The sequence below is a fragment of the Monomorium pharaonis genome, chromosome 2 (genome assembly GCF_013373865.1).
Source record: "Monomorium pharaonis isolate MP-MQ-018 chromosome 2, ASM1337386v2, whole genome shotgun sequence".
NCBI lineage: Eukaryota > Metazoa > Arthropoda > Insecta > Hymenoptera > Formicidae > Monomorium > Monomorium pharaonis.
This window is the reverse complement of record NC_050468.1, coordinates 4,774,542-4,793,286: the sequence shown is the minus strand read 5'-3', so window position 1 is coordinate 4,793,286 and position 18,745 is coordinate 4,774,542. Positions and strand designations below refer to the sequence as shown.

The following is an 18,745-nucleotide window of genomic DNA, read 5'->3' as shown; positions in this document are numbered from 1 at the left end:
GATAGAAAGGTTTCTAAAAAAAGAAATTAAAGCTTCAAATGTCTACTTTAAGAATTGATTTAGTAAAATTTTGCGTAATAATTTTTTTCAAAATGGCGTATGACAAAGCGAGAGCATGCGAAATTGAAAAATATTGGTCCGAGTTTGCGACGATCCATGGCGTGAGGCAAGTATCGCAACTTAATGGGATAAAAAGCATGCCATAGTACAGTTTTCCCTTCAAAATGCTTTTTTACTCGTCTCGATACGATGATTTTTCGCTGAGATATGCGTATTTGAATAAAAAAGCAGTTTTTTACTTTAAATGCGCATATCTCAGCGAAAAATCATCGCATCGAGACGAGTAAAAAAGCATTTTGAAGGGAAAACTCTGTACTATCGCATGCTTTTTATCCCATTAAGTTGCGATACTTGCCTCACGCCATGGATCGTCGCAAACTCGGACCAATATTTTTCAATTTCGCATGCTCTCGCTTTGTCATACGCCATTTTGAAAAAAATTATTACGCAAAATTTTACTAAATCAATTCTTAAAGTAGACATTTGAAGCTTTAATTTCTTTTTTTAGAAACCTTTCTATCTTTATTACTCGCGTAGTTATCGTCATTGGAAGTTTAGTGATTTTTTGACAAATTTTAGGTGTACCGCTTTTTTTTCGACTGAGTGTATGTATATACAAAAAATTTTTGATTTTTATTATTTTTTTTAATTTTATTATTATAACAATAAAAAATAACAACAATATTGCAAATTAACAATAAATATATATTGATTAATAAAAATAGAATGTTAAAAACACATATTTGTGTATGTGTGTGTGTGTGTGTGTGTTTACATACAATAAATTAAAATAATAAAAGATATAAATATTAAAAAATTATAAATTCTAGTAAATCGAAAAATAGAATATTTTTCAACAGTATGTATAACTTTTATCAAAAAAAAAAAATAAATAAATAAATAAATAATGTATATTTGTTTTAAAAATATCTGTATTAAAAAAATGTAAAATTATATTTAAAAAATTTTAAATTTTGAACAAAGTTTTCTCAAAATATTATTTTTTTTAATGGTTACAATAACTCAAACATTTGTTCAATATCAATTAAAAATTTTAATACAATCTTTTTAATAACATATTATATATAAAGGTAATTATATAAAATATCACTCACCACCAACCGCATCAGATTTAAAAGAAAGAACTTACCTGTAACAAGACAAAAAACAGAAAAATTAGTGCAATTCAATATAATGTCAAAACATTACATATGCATATTTTATGTTTTATATATTATATTTGATGAATTAAGAAAAATCCTGAAGTAATGGAATTGCTAACGTACAGATTTGAATTTCTTTTTTAATTGTTTTTCGCATTACTTTTAAACGCAATATAACCGCTTTTCAATGTAAAGTTTTCTTAATTTTCTTTATTATTTTAGAAATTACATGTAATTTGTGATATATTAATTTTTTTGTTCTTAAGGTCAAATTGAGTATTCTGGGATTTATTTTGTACGTATTTTGAGAGAACACATAAAAAGATTTTCAATTTTGTAAAGTCAATTTGAAGAAAATTCGAATCTGTTGATAATTCCATCACTTCAGAATTCTCTTAAGGGATTACTAGAAAATAAAAAATATAAAATATTTTTCTAAAACTTTTATTTTAAAAACTTAATGTATTTAAAAAAATGTGTATATTTATGTTAAAAAGTAAGTTGCAAACTTACATTTAAGAAGTGTGTTGTTAAATTTTATAAACACAATTTTTGTCAAAATATAGTTTTTCAAAACAGTAGCCACATACACAATAATATAGTTAATAGTCAAACATATATAGTTTGTTTAATCAATTTAAAATTTTCAAGCAATATTTTTAATAACATTCGACATAACATTTTTAATAACATTTTTCGAAAGAAGAAACTTTAAAAAAAAAACCGCAAATTTAAATTCAAATGTATATTTCGCAAAAAGTAAAATTTTTAAAAACTCTCTTAAACTAAAATTGACAACAAAAACTGTTTATTTTTTTAATTTCAGATAAGAGATTGAATCGCGACCAATCATGCAGGATTGCGGCTATTATTTAAAAATATTATTTATTTATTTTCATATTTAGTCTAATTCTGGATTTTATTTTTTTTAATAAAAAAATACATATTTTCAAAACAAAAACACATTTGATCTATCAATTGATCCATCTTTTTAAATAAAAGTTCAACATGGTGTTGAAAAACATGCTATTTTTCGATTCGTTAAGATCTTATAATCCTTTAACACAAAAATGAACATAGTATTCTTAATTTTAATTAATTACCAGTTGAAGAAATACAATAATAATCGCTGATTTTTACAAAGTCATACTTTAAACATGCATATTGTTTCGGCTTGTGAGCTGCAGTTAGAGAGATTATTTTCAAACTGTCAGAAGTGGAGCAAAATCAGCTACCGTGGATTAAAGAGTAACGAGCTTCGTAAATCACAACAGGAAGTCACGTCAATGGAGATGTCTGTCCCATTGTTCAGATATCATGCCTGAGTAACGTTCAGGGACAGACTGCAGTCAGACACGGTTTATTTTGGTATCGCCCAACAACAAACGCGAGCAATACCTAATCACTTCAGATTGCTTTTATGTACGCCGATAGTTTGACCAGAGCTCTTAATGTTGATGGCCGCTGAATCGTTAATTCAAATGGAATTATCGAGTCGATAATACGTGTAATATTAAAATCGTCAGAGAATTAACTAATTTCTATATTAATAATAAACATTATTTTCTACATTAAATTCCATATAAAGAAAGTATATAATATTTATATAATATATATAAAAATTAAAATAGTAAATTTTTGAAAAATTCTAAAAGCTATATTGTATATAATTATCCACAGGATGCAAAAAGCAACCAACATGACCAAAAATACGATATTGCAATATTTAATGCATATAAAGCCGGCGGCAAAATAGAAATTCCTGATATATATACCCGTGAATCGATATTTCATAATTAATCCGCTTGCGCTATTAAAAAAAAAAACAAATGTCACTCTAAATTACGCTAACTATCGCGCGTCCATATCCTTTAATTAGGATTCATTAATATATAGGCCAATGTTTCGGAAATGATGAATAAATATACGACAGTAAAGCAACGACACGTTGTCTATCGCTGGTCCACTCGGAAAATGCATAATAGAGATTTTCTCGTCGAGGAATAGACTAACACCGGTAATCCTTTAGGATCCTAGGATTTATTGTCTCGATGTATTATTAATAGGATATACTATTGTCCCGTCGGAGGAACTTTTACCACGCTCACTGAAGATAAATATGGATGAAGATCCGCTTGTGATCGATCGGCGTGCTCTTTCGCGCGGCGAGTCGGAAACGTCTTGAAGTCTGCGACCCACGGCTAAGGACCGATGATTTGTGCCGGAGAGACGGGTTAACATCGGCAACCTTACACGGGAGACTAGGTATACGTGTCTTGTGAAATAAGAGCCGTCTCGGCGCTTCTATCTGCAATACGATTCGCGCTTATTCTCTTTCTCCAGGTATATGTTAGCAATTCCATGGCGTCGCCGTGGCGCAATCGTTAAAAGAATACAAATACACTAATAAAATTATGGCTAATAAAAATAATACGCATGTGTGTATTCTAACAGACATAAAAATGTTAGTTGAAAAATGGAAAATATTCTATTACCGAGTATTTGATTCTCCTTGAAGAATTTAACGTTTCTTCAAGGTTTTCTACTTTGTCACGCTGATTTTTTTAAAGAGGTTTATAAGTTTTTTTTTTTTTTTTAGAGAAATGGATAAATATTTCTTAAAATTACTTTGTTAATCCTTAAAATATAAATATGTAAAAAAAAATTTTTTTTTCTTGATACAATCTTTGATAACTTTGACCACTTTTTCATCTATTTAAAGTGATTTAAAATATTTCTAAAAAGTCATAAATATACTTTCAAATTTTTAGAAAAAATGCCTGTACTTTATTAAAAAAAATAAAATTTAATATAATTTAATTACCTGTGAAATTTCATAAAAATAAAATTCGAGTGAAGTTATTACTGTAAAAATTAGTTATGTGTAATGCATCTTTAATAACAACTTAAACGGTTAAAACTTTCGCCGTAAATTTGTAGCGAGTTGTTATCTGATCGAAAGACAATGATCTTGTGAGAGTAGACAATGATGTTTAGCATTAAAAGAAGGAAACATCATAATTTTATAAATAAATTAGCATACAAAGGATTAGTAACTCAATAGTTTTTTATAAGTTTAGTCCATGTTTCTGTTTGTAAATATAAATCATTTCTGAAATCAATTGTTCACCGTTCTTTCCTCATCTAAATTTATGATATTGTCTCAATTAAAATTATATGTCGTAATTATTTTGTGTTTCATAATTACTAAGAATTACGATTTCTATATATTAATACCATTAATTTTTATATTCTCCGAATCTAATTTTCAAATATTTTCTGATCTACCCTGTACATAACGTATCTCCAGTCATTGCAATTAATTTTGTAAACGTCTATTCGATCACACTAGAAAAGTTGTTTTATTGGACCTTGACAAATTACTCAATTTATTTAAGCACATAGGTATGCAAATTATAAAATTATTCTTGAAGAAATTTTTTAACCTGTCAAAAGTTATTTCTAAGTATATGAAATGGTGAAAAAAATTCCCTTAGGATCATGTGTTATTCTTGTGTGTCATCATTAGTCCTTTCTCTGACAGAATTGAGAACCTCAAATTTATAATGCAATCTTCTCCTAAAACATTTGCAAAAATGATATCAAATATATATTTGAAAAGAAAATATTTATATGTTTGATTTTATAAAAAAATGTTTAGTGAGGTATAAAAGAAGAAAAATTCAATTAATTAGATTAATAATCGTGCCCAGTTTTTAGCAATAAGGATAGTAAGGAAAAAAGTTAAAATAATGACTCAAGCAAGTTTGATGTTTGGCAGTCATGAATTAGATAATTATCTTGTTTGATTGCTCTTCTTTCGTCGAAATAATTTATAGGTTTTTTATCTATCGTTTCAAACAACATTTTTGTTAAGGAAATATTACACCGCTAAATTGGTACTCTTGCTAAGGCGGTACCCGAGGCGAACTGCCCCCTGCGCCCCTTTTATTACGCTACTATTAACAACAGACCTGTTTGATCTTTGCACGATTCATCGGTAATCTTGATTCCGAATCTCAGTGAACTGAAATTTAAAAGCCGAATATTATTTTAATCAAAAGACTTGGCTATCGTCAGAACTAGTACTTTTTATTCAATAATAGGCTCAATAAATAAATAAATAAATAGCATTTGTTTAAAAAAAGTTCAATTTTATTAATTTTATTTTTATCGCAAAATATAAAAAATTAAATTATTAAGATAATTCAAGTTAAGACGATAGTCACAAATTGTTTTGATTAAAATAAAGTTTAAATTTCTTAATTGCGGTCTTCTGGGAGATTCGAAATCATGGTGATCGATAAATCGTGCAGAAGTCCAAATGGATTTATTAATAATTATTTGCATTTTTATAAAATCTTTAAATAATAATAAACAAAAAAAAACAATTATCTACTTTCCTCTAAAAAATTCCTGAAAACATTCTAAACAATCAGAACAAAAGAAAATCCCTCTTATATTTATTTCAACCAATTAGCATTGATCTCGGTTAACTCTTTCTTTATTCTTTCTAACTCTTAGAATTAGAAAAAGATAAAGTGTAAATTAAATCGAAATTAAAATCAATATATATTAATAAAAATAGACATTAATTTAATAATACGTAATTGTAATATATAAAATATTATGTAAAAATAAATCTGAAGGACATGTATTTAGATCATGTATATTAATCAAGAAATATAAAAAGTCCTGATCGATTTCACAATATCGTATGTACGGTTGAAAACGTGAATAGGATCGCGGTTACAACATTCTTTAAACACGTATATATATATATATCTTCGATGTGTCTGGCAATCGCGGCTGCTGCGACCCATTTCGGATCCGATTTTGTATCTATAAATCCTGACAGAGTTACCACGGGGTGCTCGATCCGCTATTATCGTAAGAAACCTCGATGTACGAGCCGACGTCCGACGATGACATCGATTAATGTTCTTACACGTCGGTTAAGTCTTACGTGTGCCCAGAATAGAGCACGTGATATTTCGTCTGTCGCAATGACACACGATATCGACTCGGAGCGGCGAATCGAAAGCGAAAGATGAATTCCAACCGATCTAAACGATCCGGGGATTAAAATATGAGACGTCGTGTAACAATTGCCGAGGATATTGATACGAGTGAAGAAAGGAAAACGATGTTTTCGAGAATAAAAATTGCGGAAGTTGCTAAAAGCGCGACTTGCATTTTGAATAATATACAATGGGCGCGCGGGAATTACCGCGCGAGACTCGCGATACATTCTCGTTGCGAATAAAGCTGCTGCGACTGCAAGACCGAAATTTAAACGGCGCGCGGCGGTGCGCTGCGAGGCGGTTTAAAATTTCGGCGGACTTGCACGGTAAAAACGACTTTATTGCGATGCATCGAGAATTATATATAGGGGTAGTTCACGGGGGAGTTCACTTTCGCGCACCTGGGCCCGGACGCTCCGGGATACATCGCGGCTTTACCGGGCTGAGTTATGGAGCCGCGAACGACATTTCGCGTAGGTAGACAGAAGGTTCGGTTATCGCGGACGCGATAGACGAGCGAGGCGCATCGTGTATGATTCACGCCGTGTGTCATCCGGCTATAAAATTTTAATGATACCGCCGATGCGCGCGATGAATCCCGATGAATCTCACCGAGCGTAATACTCACGTCTCGTTTTTGGTTACTATACTAGTGACAAGCGATTTCGAGCGTTATCTTTAATAGCGGAAACATGCAATGTTTTACGTCAAGCTTAAACCTTCCTTCCCGCTTTCATGAATCATCGCGCTCGACGTGATACACCGCGCACACTGAGAAAAAGTTTCGTAATAGTAACCAATCAATCTAACTAAACAGTTACCAAACAATTTATATAAATTATATAATTAAATTAATCCAACGAAATTAGTTGAAATTATCATCTAGACTTGATTATTATTACAAATATTATTACCAAGCTTATTTCTTTTTCCGGGCAACGACTTATTTTGTTCGCGATTGCCGGGCGGCATCTCAGCGGCGCGCCGCGCCGCGCTGGAAGAGGACAATCGAGCGACAGCTGTGACACGAGAGCGCGCGGCGCTGATGACGCTCCTCGTGCGTTCGAGCGCGTACATTTTGCAATACGCTAGAGCTAAAATATCGTTGCGCAACCAGCAACCGCGACTGCACAATGGCGCGAGGTACTGTCGAGTGAAAGGCGACGAGAGATATATCGCGCGCGGTTAGCACGAACGGCCGACACGCGGTCGCGAATACGATCTCGCGCGTGCATGCGGCGAAGGTACGACGTGCGCGAGGAGCAACGCGGAGAAAAAGAAAAGATGCCTCTGCATCTGGCGGAACGAAATACCGATTAAAGCGGAACCCATCGCGCCGTGCACCGCGAAATGACATAACCGGTCTCGCGGCGCTGTCTCTTCTCTCGCCACCGATCGATATTCGCCCTTTGCGAAACCAATTCTCTTGTAATTTGCTTACAGTCATGACGTACCGGCAAATTATCAAGCATATATTTTTCACATTATATACACTAATACATAGAAAAATATGTTGTATTTGTAACTATAATTGCATAGTAAAATATATATAGTTAGGAATATCATTTTTATAGTAATTATTACTATAATGTTGGTAACAATAACTATATATTTATGGTAAATGCTTATAATTATCACTTTATAGTACAACTAACTGTGTAAAAATCTCTATTTTGGTTATAGCAACCATATCATAAGTTGCATAAACTAATATTAGTGTTACGAGAACTATAATATAGTTTAAACCAACATAAATTTATGGTCCATTGGGGACCCAACCATTTAATATGATTATATATAGTTGAATATATAGTTGTTATTATATACATATATAGTTATTATTACCAATATTATAGTAATAATTACTATAAAAATAATATTCTCACCAACTAAAATTATTTTAATATGCAATTATAGTTACAAATACAACATATTTTTCTATCAGTGTATTTGCTTACGATTCGTTTCTTCCGCGGCGACGCGAAATTCGAGCCATGACGGCTCGACGAAGATCGTTTCGCTAGCCAACCATCTGCATGCCGGTCCATGGCATTTTCCATGACAATTCGTCGTTACGTAAAGTCCAATGCTTTCCTAACCGGCGGGATCGCGACTATTGTCTTCGGCAGCAATGGTAATAAATCGTCTTTTAATTCCGCGCACACACCGATCTATTTCGCGCTCCTGTGCTATTATCTTATCTTCCATCTAGCTTCTTACGTGTTATACAATACGCGATTTGGACAAAGTGTTGTGTACGGTTACAAATCGAGATTACGTAAGTTGATCATATTTGTCTACCTTGAAGAAATCAGTAACAGGACTTCGAACGCACAATCAATGTATCAATTAATCATTTCATTATGAAATTCTAAAAAAATCTAAGTAAAAATAAAAAATTAAATGTGCCGTCGTATGATCAAGTTTGCGTATCAATAATTTGAAGAACTGCACATGCGCTCTTCCTTTTGTGTGTGTGTGTGTGTGTATGTGTGTGTTATCAAGTAATCAAGCATCATTCATCAAGCATCTGCTTAATGCGCGCATGAAATTTTTTGTCCTCATTTTTAGGTGAACCTCGACAAAGTTTACCTTCACCATGACATTAAGAGAAAAGTGACTTGATTTGTGACTATATTCATAATTATAGAGAATATTATACTATTTTTTATTGCTTCCTTACTATTTACGCAAAAAGTAATAACTAACAGATACAATTTGCATAGTTAAAACAACTGTAAATGCGTATAATTGGCTCAAATAACTATAAATTATAGTTAAATTATGGTAATTGCATTTTTTCTCGGTGTCAGACAATTCTTGAATATTCGCTTTTATAGCGCAGCCTTAATATAGATCGACGATAATGCGGCCATTGCTCGGCTTTTATATATGCTTCGATACATACGCTCCGTCGCGCTTAACAGGTCGATACGGCCTCCCGTAAATGCACATGTCATTATCCTAAGAATTTACATCGTCTCGCGTTATTAAATTTTTTTCCCGTATCGCGTGTAAAGTCATAAGAAAAGAGAGAGAGGGGAAAAAAAGATAATTCACAGAAGTGATCTAAATGTAAAGAAGGCAAAGTGAATTTGCAAGGGATTAATAATAATTGTCAAAGAAAATAATTTATTGCAAAATAGTAAGTTCAAATAGAGTTCAATCTCCAAGCAGACACGTATAACGAAAAGGGACGGAAAGGTCGATGGGCAAAATTTTATGCGTCGCGACAGCCGTATCATCACCTCGGCGCGCCGGCGATTCAAATGCCACGGCGGTACACCCGGCAGCAACAGCAGCCGAACTGAAAGTGGTTGGTATTAAAGAGCACACGGCGGTCGTTCCTTTCAAATGCCGCCCCGACATTTGACGAGGTCAAGACGGTGCGTGCCGCGCGATGCCGGGTACGGCAGAGTCGCGCGCGTTCGATACGTTCGCGAAGCCACGCGAGGGGAAGTGACGCGAGTAATTCCAGTACTTTCGCAGCACGGTATACATGACAAACGACGCGAGTGACAGATAACGCGCGCGTTACCGCGAAATTACGGTCGTTGCAGGAGACCGAATGCGGACTTTCCGATCGCGCGGAATTGAACGTTACCGTAACGGCATTGTCACTTATCAGCTGTTTGCAATTACTCCTGTTCCTCGATACGCTGCACAAATGTGAGTGATGAATCGCGTATTCATTTGCCATAATGAGCAGATAATTGCGAAAATGGTGGATCCACATCGGGCACGTGAGCCAAAAAATTTCCGTAATAAAATTCTACAGTAAATTTAGAATTAATTTCGTTCCTGATGACGGCTAAAAATGTATGCCGGAATGTCTAATTGTATGTACTTTAAATGTAATTACTTAGTAAAGAATTATATACTCGTTTAAATTAATTGCACTTTAAGTACAGCGCCGATTCACTTGATTCTTTTTATTTTTTATATTTTTAACCTTAGAAGGCAAAACTGAATTTCTCTACCTTCAAAGGCAAAAGCGGGATAAAATTTCACCCTAATTAAACTTTTTTCGGGTGTCTCAATCCTTTCTATCAGCAGTAGATTAATAATTTTTGTTTTATGAAGAAAACAATGGTGTATATAAACATGGTGCTTTTTTGTCAGAGAATTGAAAAATCCACTCAAAGCAAAAGAAACAGAATGAGAATGAGCGTAGTTCAAATTTTGTTTGGGATAATAAAGCATCCCGCACTTGCCTTTTAGGGTTAAATAGGGAGACAAGCTTACGAGAGAAAGTTAGTCCAGTTGTGTCACCTTAAAAGAAGCATGCACATCATCTACACGCGAACCTTTTTCACCGAGTTTTAACTGCAAGCTTTCGACGTTTTTATGGAGACACGTTTCAATCTCTATAATAAGTGCTTCCTCGCTGGTTGGCGTCATGATTTATGGGACATGCCACGCATCGACAATTTCGAGAGGCAAGATTTACACCTCGGCTTGTCGGGGCGAGCCCTTCGGAATGGCGGAGGAGGCTGCAGCTCCCATGCATGGCGCTCGACTGTCTGACAGAAATAAAACATGAAGCCGGCACAAACGTCAGTAAATACTTGATGACACGCGGTCTCGAGCGACAGAATACTGATAGACGGCCGGGTTTATTCGAGGCACCGGAGGCTTGCCAATTTCTCGACATTGCCAAGCCGCCGGCGTATCTCCGAAGATCCTTGAATGGAGGCGAGGATGCCAAGACAGGACGAGTAGGTGGGATATTAGATTTTTCGAGGTCGTAGCGAAGTATAAAACGGCGGTGGTTGCTGCTGCTGCAGCGATATGTACGCCCGCGCGCATGGAAAGATGCACGAGAGAAGCTTCAATGCGCATTGACGTGAGAATGCGAGGTATGGCGGGGCCTCGCTGCAAAGCGTCGCATTCTGTTCTCGTTAGGTCTGAAGGTCTTTCCTCGAACAATACCCTAGAGCGCCGTGGCACATTTTTATAAAACTCGGTCATTTATCGTCTATTAGAAGGAACACCTAAGTACGTGTGTATCGAACGAGATCTGATAGTTAAGTATAACGGAATTTGTTATTTCTGCATTCGTAAACTTTTACAGTCCGCGTTAATTATTCTCAGCCGCAGTAAATGGGATAAAATTATTATGGCAACAAATGTCAGAATAAGATAAAAAATACGACATTTTTGAATTATAAGGAAAAGGTATAACTTTTAGTTTCCTTGTTCTATCTTCAAGGGAATCTCTGAAATCTTCGCTGATGCCTTCCACCGTTCTAAAATATATTCATGACGCAATAATTCTACAATATATTCATGACGATATTTTTTACGCCATTTCGCACGCGATATCTTTTATCGATCATAAATATTCCGCGGTGATCGTAATCCTGGATTCATCTATCTATACATTCTATATATAATAGGAATTCGTTTGTTTATGTTTGAGTGCGCGTCGCAATCGCGGCAAAATGTTTCGGACAACCGGCGAAGAAAAGCGGAAAGCCGAACGGTCCATTTCGCTGAGAAGATTGACGCGTCGAAAATTGATGCTTAAGTAAAATCTTGAAGCGGGTTACTGTGAAAAATGGAACGACGTTCAAGCCACCATCAGGCTGAAATGCATAAAATGAATATCGACATTAACGCCCCGAAAAAGGAAGAGAATAGAAAGGTTATATAAAAACAATCGTATAATTCAAACTTTAATGAAATTCTGTCTTTTAGACAAAGAAAGAAAGTCACATAACTTTTCTATTGTATACATCATTTAATAAAAAAGTTTTTGGCATTGCCATCTTCAAAAAAATAAAGCAATAATAAAATAATAATTAAAATAATAATAAACAAATTTTGAACAATAAAAATAATAATTTGTCGTTTAAAAATATTTTCTTTATAATATTGATAAAGATTGATGTCGAAAAAATTGATTACAAAAAAATTAGTTACAAGAATAATTTAAAGTTAATAATAAGTTGTCATATTTTTACTAGTAGTAACTATAACAATAATTTTTATATCACATTAATCTATCATTAATGTATTCTATTATAAACATTTAATTTTATTTGAGACTAGAAAACTTTCTTAGTCGAGCCAAGTATTATCATGTTATGTAAATTGTATCGACAAGTTTCGCGAATAGAACATATGTATAAGTGCAGCAATATTAAGGAGAAACGTTCTTCAAAGACACTTGTGATATTATGTTATATAAATCTAGGGATCATTGCACTCTGGTAACCGCGATAATTGGATAAATTCGGTAAGAAATCAATGGACGATGGAAATACGTCAATTTGGAGCCACGCCGAGGTAATCAAATAACGCAACTATTCAAGAATTAAAATTATTCGGAAATTTTATCCTCTGAAAGTTTGAAAGTAACGTTTGACATCCCAACGATTCGAATTTTCCGAAACTTCGATAATTCGAAATTAAATTTCGAAGATAAGAGATGAAATAAAAACCTTAACAAAAACCTAAAATACCAAATGCTAAATTAATTTAAAAATATGATTACAAAAAAGTTACAGCTGTTTGCTCCACCCGCAGAGCATTATAACTTTCTGGATAACGTAGCTAAATATAATATTCGTCAATATTCTTAACCGACTCATTGCGCTCCTTTTGAAAAGCGGAAGTATAAAATAAGATTTTTTTTTTTGGCCGTTGCAAATTCGCGAAATGTGAATGGCCGCCAGCCGATTAACATTAAACGGGGAAAACCCTCGGTCCAAGATCGTAGCGGTTCTTCGTCATAAAACGAGCTGCCCCATACCGTGCTTTCGAAGGCGGAGAAGTTCGAATTTTACGATCAACCCGGGGCGGCGATAGCTGGGGACCGCCGACATCGGGAAGCCCGTAACCGGAAGGTACGCCGCGCCGGTAAGGTCATTACATCGTTACCATTAGCTCCCTGGTCCCTCCTCGCCGTAGGGCCGGGATACAGGGCGGCTTCCTGCTGCCGGTCAACGACGGGAAATGCACGTAGGGTGCATTAATGGGAGGTAACGTAAGTGTTTAATGATGTTTCTGCTGGTGACGCTGAGATCGGCTTATTAACTGATGCACCGACTTCCTTGAAGTGGAACTTTTGGATAAAAATGCGTAAAAAACGAAATTCTGTCCTAAAGAAAATTATCTTCTTTTACTTCTGTAATGTAAAGCATGTTATCTATTTATGAAATTCTCTTTTGCGAGAGAAAAAAGGAAAATCTGAAAAAATAAATTTAATGACACTGAATACGATTAAATTTTCCGGCTAGTCTTTTTTCAATTAAATTTGTATTAAATGTATAAAATATGTAAAATTATGTGTCAAAAAAATTAAAATATAAATTTGCAATATGTATTTTGTAATATCACCTCCAGGCTTTAATTTAACCACATACTAACGAGAATTTTAAGTGCATTGTAAGGTAGCAGTTAAGATGCATTCGAGTGGGCGGTAACAAAACTAACGGCAGCAGCGGTAACAACTGGGGGCAAAATAAAAAAGGAGAGAGACTACAATGTAACAAGAGAAGGCCTCTGTTGTGTAATCGCCCACGTGAGCAAAATGAAATTGAACGCGTTCATTGCTCTCCGAAGGGTTCCCCTTTGCTGTGAAAATCCCAAATGAGTTTCCGACGCGTTTGCCAAAAATTTTTGTCTGTCTTAGACGCCTTGGAGCGCCAATATTCGTATTTTCTTCTCTCTCTCTCTCTCTCTCTCTCTCTCTCTCTCTCTCTCTCTCTCTCTCTCGCTCTCTCCCCATTTCTCTTTCCGGACGAATATCCAAAGCTCGATTATAGCAAGACACGTCCGAACGAGAAGCTTTGTGTTCAGGTGATGATCGATTGTTCAATGTAATATCGAGTGTATACTATCCGAACAACAAACATATCGGCATTCTCCGTTTGCAACGTGACAATCTCCGGTTGCACATCCCTTCGGTTTTAGCAGTTTACCGAATCGCGTATCATGACGAAAATTCCATAATTTCGCTGCAATACATAATGTAGTCTTTAGTTATGTATTGACGTAGAATATAAATACGTATTTAAATAATTGGTTATATATCATACAGAAATAATTAAAAAGTTTCGTATAAAAACTAAATAAGTTTTTTTATTATTCTAGCACAATTGTTTCAGTAAAAAGTAAACAGGAAAAAAATATAAGCAGGTAATGGAAGGTGTATAAATAAATATGAAATTTTCATGAGAATCAAGCAAATCCAAGATTTCATCTTTTCCTTCTAATTACTAATAAATCTTTAAAATATTAATCAAAACCTAAAACTTTTTTCTCATAAAGTCTAGAGATAACCATAAGAGATAACCATACATATAAAGAAAAATAAAGAAAAGAATAATTTTGTTAAGAGGCATGTTTGTAAAATTTTGTTAATAAAAAGTGAAAAAATTATTGTTTCATTTTTTAAATAATATTCTCTTCTTTATCTTTTCATTATTATTATTAAAAAATGGAAAATATTAAAGGATAACTAAGTAATAAATGTAAAGTTCCCTCAAGAACCAGAATCAAAACAAGTTTAGAAATGTTTTTTTCTTTTAAAAAGAACCTCAAAATATTAATGAAAGGCTACAACTTTATTCTTATATCTATTATATGTCAAGAGAAAAAATACAATACAATACAATAAACTCTTTAAAGATAAGAAGCTTTTTGTTTTATAAAAATTTAACTTTTTGAACTCGTTCGGTTTGTAAAGAAAAAAAAAAAACTTCAATTATTAAAAAATGTTCTAAAATGAGCGAAATCTTTATAAAGAAACAACACCAAAAACAAGAAAACGAATCAAAATACATCAAATAAATAAAACAATTTAATGTTTGACAAAATAAAAAAATCACAATTTGCAAAAGAATTCACGAACCAAAATTAATTTTTTGCAAAAATGCAAGAAGACAGCTAGACCGAAGGCAACCGACAATATATAAGACATTCATACGACATTTGTAATACAACAATATAGAGAAAAGGATTTGTGTATTTTATGGAGATTTGAGAGTTGGCTCGATACCATAACAAAAGACGATGGATGAAAGCATGACGTGAGATAACGCGATGGTATCAAAACTTCGGGATTTATATCTGTATAAAATTGACGGAGAAGACCGTTACAACAGTCATAAAATAATTGCCATGACCCGCGCCGTTCCTCGTGTTTTATTGTCGTATGACAGAACGAAGCACCATGTCGTGAATGAAATGTGATACTCTTATTTCGCGTTATTTAGCGCACAACACGTGAGACTTTATTCGCGCTTTTACTCTGTAGTTAATTATTTCAACGCATTGTATAAATACGAGCCCATAATTGAGTTGGGACGAGCGAGAAATACAGACAAAACACGATACTTAAATCATATGCGTCAAGTATTCAATGAGTGTATTTAGCGCGTAATTAAGAGCGTGGAGGGTAATGTGCCGTATAAGAACTAATTCGCGAGCAAATTACGCAAACGAGCTCGAAGTCGTTCGCGAAATTGTCGACTGGCTGCAGTTGTCTCTCACTGCTGCCGCGCTGCTGGTAATCATCTTCCGTCCCGGAAATGACGATCAATGCCGTAATGACGTCGACGGCGTTTTTCCCATCGGCGCGCATAGCTATTTGCAAAAGCGGCATGGCCGGCCAATTTGTCGGGCATTAATGATGGCGACCGTCGGCGCGTTAAGCGAACATCGCTCATAATCGCGCTGATTATAGCCGGTTCCATTGATTGTCCAAGCATAACCTTGGCAACGCGGGCGAGATGCGGTCCCCCGCCCCCCCCCTCCCTGGGGTAGGATCATCCCTGCGGTAAGCGTCGGTGAGAGGGTGAATTTTCGGGCCGATGGATCCATCTCGCTTCGCCAACGCGTTAATGGAACGCATCAACGTTTTGCAAACACGCCCGATGCATTCTTCATCGATGCGGCGTTCGACACAAAATCGTTAATACAAACGCGCGACAAATGAATAATTTTGCATAATAATTCGAACGTGTCCAATTCAGTGAGAAAAAATTGCACGTGTAAAGAATCAATGGCTCATGTAGCACATGTACTCGCAAAGATTTAGTTTGAATCTCTGAATATTTATTAGAAAGGAGAAATATTGATATCCAGTGACTATTCATACGTCCGCCTGGACTGGAATAATAGTTTATTGATCCCTCGTGTGTATGTATAAGTGTATGTATGTGTATAATAGGGTTGTCATCTTGAAAAGCGCAATCGAGACCCCTTCTTTCTCTGAGTCTTACCGATTGACTTTTACCGTTATGCAATCGACTTTCCACTCTATCCTTTCAGCTAGGATTAAAGGCTACGTTTTTAATCACAGCTAGATATTTTTAATCATAGCCATGCTTTGTTGGTCTGCTAAACTAACTTTGCCAGAATGTGAAATCCTTCAGTAAATAATTTTTGTATAATATTGTATGATTTTAATGTTGTTAAAATGGTTAATAATAAATAGAAATTAACCGGTAAAAATGTGCAAACACAAGCGAAGAAAGTGCCTTTTTCAATCAAAGTGAATTTTGATACCTGATAAATTTTTACGTAAACTTTTAAAAATTTTCAACTTATGCAAACCGCGCGCCGAATAAGTATTCTGACAAATGTCGGTCTTGAAACATAATTCTGAGGCTGGAATACATAATATCAAATTAAATTGATAAGTAATTTAATAATAATTTAATAATAATACAGATACTATATTGAGCATTAAATAGTATAATACTATAATGGATTTATTGCAACAAAAAACACCACTCAGTAGACCTGTAACTCTTAACGATAATTCGGTATCATCGTTATATTGTCATTGTGCAACTTTTTGTCATACGTAACTATTGCGCAACGGCAATAAAATAATATTGATAATGTCGTTAAGAGTTACAGAATAGAGCCTCAGGATTCGAACCTGGACATCCCTACAGTGATAGGCAATCTAAGCAATTCGACCACTAGAGCATGTATATTTATCACAATAATTAATAACGTAATATTAAAATTTCATTTTTGTAGAAAAAAATAGACTGTCGCTTGAAAATTTTATGTTTTCAACTTGTTAAATTAAAAATCATATTATCAATTTTAAGCTTAAAATCACAAAAAAGCTTCCGATTTTCTACGTCCACAGATATTCCTCGTAGCGTTTGATATAATGTATTATATATACAGGGGTTTAGGGCCACACGTCCGAGAAGATCGAAGCCCTTTGCGAAGTTATTTCAAGCCGACGAGGGCCAGAGGAATTGCACAAAGCGGAGTTTCGCCGTGCCTCGAAATCGAATTACGTGGCGGTTGAGAAACGACGCGGCGACTGAAAGGCGAAAGATAGGTAGGAAAATACAACGAAACAACCAGGGAGTAGAACCGATGGGGGATGGAGAAACCTCTCTCCCTCTCTCCGGACAAAAACGAGTTACTCCACTTCACCTTGATATATTTAACTGCCTTTGTCTTTTATCATATAGTGGCGCTTTCACCCCTCGAATGCGTTTAAGGGCCGGTGGAACGTGAAAAACTTGTTTTTCTTTTTTTTTTTACAAAGTTTATTTAACCACTTACACTCCATTTTCCAAACAAAGATCAAATAAACTTAATAAAACTGCATTACGAGCGAATCGCAATAATAAAGGCAATAATAACAAACCTAAGTTATTTTAGCTGCTATGAGATTGTAGTAACGTGATTGATTAACAGGAAAATCAATTATCTACTTTTGTGATAATTTCTTATCGTTGATATAACCGACTGATATTTTATCTTATAAAACTTGCCTCGAACTGTATCATGTCACGTGTTCGAAAATCTCGACGAAATCTCCCGCGAAGGAAATGAAACATTTGGAAAACCCAGACAACGTCTCGCCGCCGACCTGTCGTTTCAGCCACAAGGCAGTTGATGGACAGGAAGACGTACTGCGAAAGATTGTAAAGGCGATGAACGGTTTAATTTAGTTGTTAATTTATAGTGAATCCTTTAACATGTTTGTTATCAGGACTGAACAGCACAAAGGACTTAATCTCACTACTTCATTTGCATACAACCCTCTCAGAGTTCCAACTTGGCTTGAGAAAGGGTGGACCGACAGATGCAATTAACTCATTCGTAGTCCTCTATCCCCCGTATACAAAAAAATTAACTGTCCGTTGAACAGGATGCAGATCACGCCGCAGAATAATAAACCCCGACTATAATTCGAAAATACAATGGCGGAAGCCGGGAATGAGCAGATATCACAAATGAGAATCGTATTCCTGAACATTTCCTGGATCTTTTCATTTTATAAAAATTGTAACAATAACGCGGCAAAATAGAATGATAAAAATTTAAAAAGCCACTCTACTTTGTTACATCCAAAAAAAAGGCTTTCAAAAATTCTTCTAGAGAAAAATATTAAAAATGCAACTTTTACATATGTATAGTGTACTTGGCACGATTTTTATGTATAGTGTACTTGTATTTCTTTTATTTACATAAATATTATAAATTCTATTTTTATATTTTAAACTTTAC

General features: G+C 34.6%; 1 protein-coding gene across 2 annotated transcripts in view; it reads right to left on the bottom strand.

The window, feature by feature from the left end:
• Nucleotides 1–18,745, bottom strand: part of LOC105840137 (serine/threonine-protein kinase 26) — a 140,195-nt gene that overhangs the window by 65,272 nt on the left and 56,178 nt on the right. The gene's annotated exons all lie outside the window — the stretch shown is intronic.